Source organism: Macadamia integrifolia, chromosome 5 (assembly GCF_013358625.1).
Source record: "Macadamia integrifolia cultivar HAES 741 chromosome 5, SCU_Mint_v3, whole genome shotgun sequence".
Lineage (NCBI taxonomy): Eukaryota > Viridiplantae > Streptophyta > Magnoliopsida > Proteales > Proteaceae > Macadamia > Macadamia integrifolia.
The window spans coordinates 19013632-19015617 of record NC_056561.1 but is presented as its reverse complement, the minus strand read 5'-3'; the positions used below and the strand labels follow the sequence as shown (position 1 = coordinate 19015617).

At 38.4% G+C, this 1986-nt stretch overlaps 1 non-coding gene across 1 annotated transcript; it reads left to right on the top strand.

Annotated features, from left to right (window-relative positions):
• Nucleotides 1-1264: 1264 nt before the first annotated feature.
• LOC122080428 lies at nt 1265-1371 on the top strand. Its single transcript, XR_006140723.1, has one exon. It is a non-coding gene; the product is annotated as a small nucleolar RNA R71 (small nucleolar RNA).
• Nucleotides 1372-1986: the final 615 nt, after the last annotated feature.

Below are 1986 nucleotides of genomic sequence, written 5' to 3'. Positions count from 1 at the left end.
CAGGACCTTTGCATAGGCGGGGATCTAGGATATAGCATCTAAAAGAAGGATGTTCACTTCTACTTTTTTGAAGACTTCTAAATTTTTATCCATGGAAGTAGTATTCTTTTTGTTTACCAAGTGATTAGGAAATGGGACAGGAGGAACATAAGGACTATTAGGGATTTGTCATTTTTTAGAAGAATTATTTTTCGTTTCCTCAACCAAATCATCTTTAGTTTCAGAAGAATCTTTAGGTTCATTAGACGAACCTGGAACAAGAGGCACACTTGTGTCCTCAACTGAAGGAGAGTTAATAGGAGTAATGGATAAGGGAGATTTAGGAACACTCTGTTGGTACTCTCTACCACTCCTAAGGGCATAAACAACAGTACATTGGTTGGATGGCCCTTGTTGGGTCTGACCTCGTATTATATTCAGTGGTGCATTAGTTGGTGCTTGTGAACTAACAGCCTGATGATGCCTAGGGTTAGGCTCTAGTTGATTGGGTAAAGTTTCATTCTCCCTCTCACACATAATTGAGACAACTTGGGTGAGTTCTCTCATAAGATTTTGAAGGCTTGTCACGAGGTGGGCTATCTTTTTTTCCAAGTCACTTATTCTACTTGCCTCTCCAGTGTTGGTAAACCCAGGGGGTTGCTAATAAGATGATAGGAGAGGGGCCCTAAGAAAACTAGCCTAAGGTCCTACATTTGATTTAGGAAAAGTATTTTGAAAAAAGATATTGTTATGCAAAGGAAGGCCTTTGGGGTCCAGGTTGACCTTGATTATGGAAATTGGAAGGCCCTATTTGGTTGCTCTAGTTCTAGGAGAAATTTGGGTGATTTCTCCATCTTGGATTGTAAGTGTTACTATATGGATTATTCTGATATAAGGCATTCACACTTTCATTAGAAGTGCCCCCAGAGGTGTTGGGGTATTCTTCTATGACATGTCCAGGAGACTAGTACCAAGCACAAATCTTAAGAAAATTGACTGATGATGGCTCTCTAGGAACAATAGCCTCAATCCTCTTGATTAGGCTATCCAAATGGGCTTCCCTGGCTACTATCCCATCTACAAAATATCCTTTCCCTCCTATGGTTCTTTCACTCTCTTGGGTTGATTCCCACTCACGGGTTTTTTCAGCTAAGTCAAGTATGAATTCTCATGGCTTTCCTTCATCTACAAAGGATGTGATCCCTCAGGGCACATAGACTCTATCATTTGTTTAGTTGGGCAATCAATACCCTCATAAATTATTTCACATAAATGCCATTAGTCTAGGCCATGGTGAGGGCATTCTTGGAGTAGATCTTTGAATCTCTCCATAAGTTTAGAAAAAGACTCACTAGGCTTTTGCCTAAACTGAAGGATATCACTTCTAAGCTTATTGGTCTTGTGAGTTGGAAAAAAATTCTTGAGGAAGGCAACTATGAATTTCTCCCATGTGGTTATAGAATTTGTGGATAACCCATACAACCACTTCTTAGTTTGGTCTTTTAATGCAAACGTAATGAGCTTAAGCCTAACAACATCATTAGAAAGCTATTGGACTTTAATTAGAACACATACCTCTTCAAATTCCCTTAGAAATAGGTATGCATCCTCAAAGGTCAGTGATGAGCACAATAATGTGTGAAATCTTAGGGATACTAGTGTACATTTTGCCCCACTTTGGATAGTACTACTTTTATTTTTCTTGTTTTTTTCTAGTTTCTAAGTTTACAAGAGAAAGTGCTTAAAGTGAATCAAGAACCAGTCCAAAGGTGGGACCCACTCATTGGTACCACATCCTCTCTTCTATAAAATCTTGAAGATTATTCTCTCTCATTGCCACCTCACAAGATCTTGAAGATGCTATACAAAGATTCCTTTCTGATTTAATCAAGATTGCAAGATATTGGTTAATATTGCAAGGAAGGAATAGAATTTGTTAATTTTGGAAACGGATTCTCTCTTTCCTCACACAATATCTGAGAGAATGAGGATTTTTACCAAGATTTT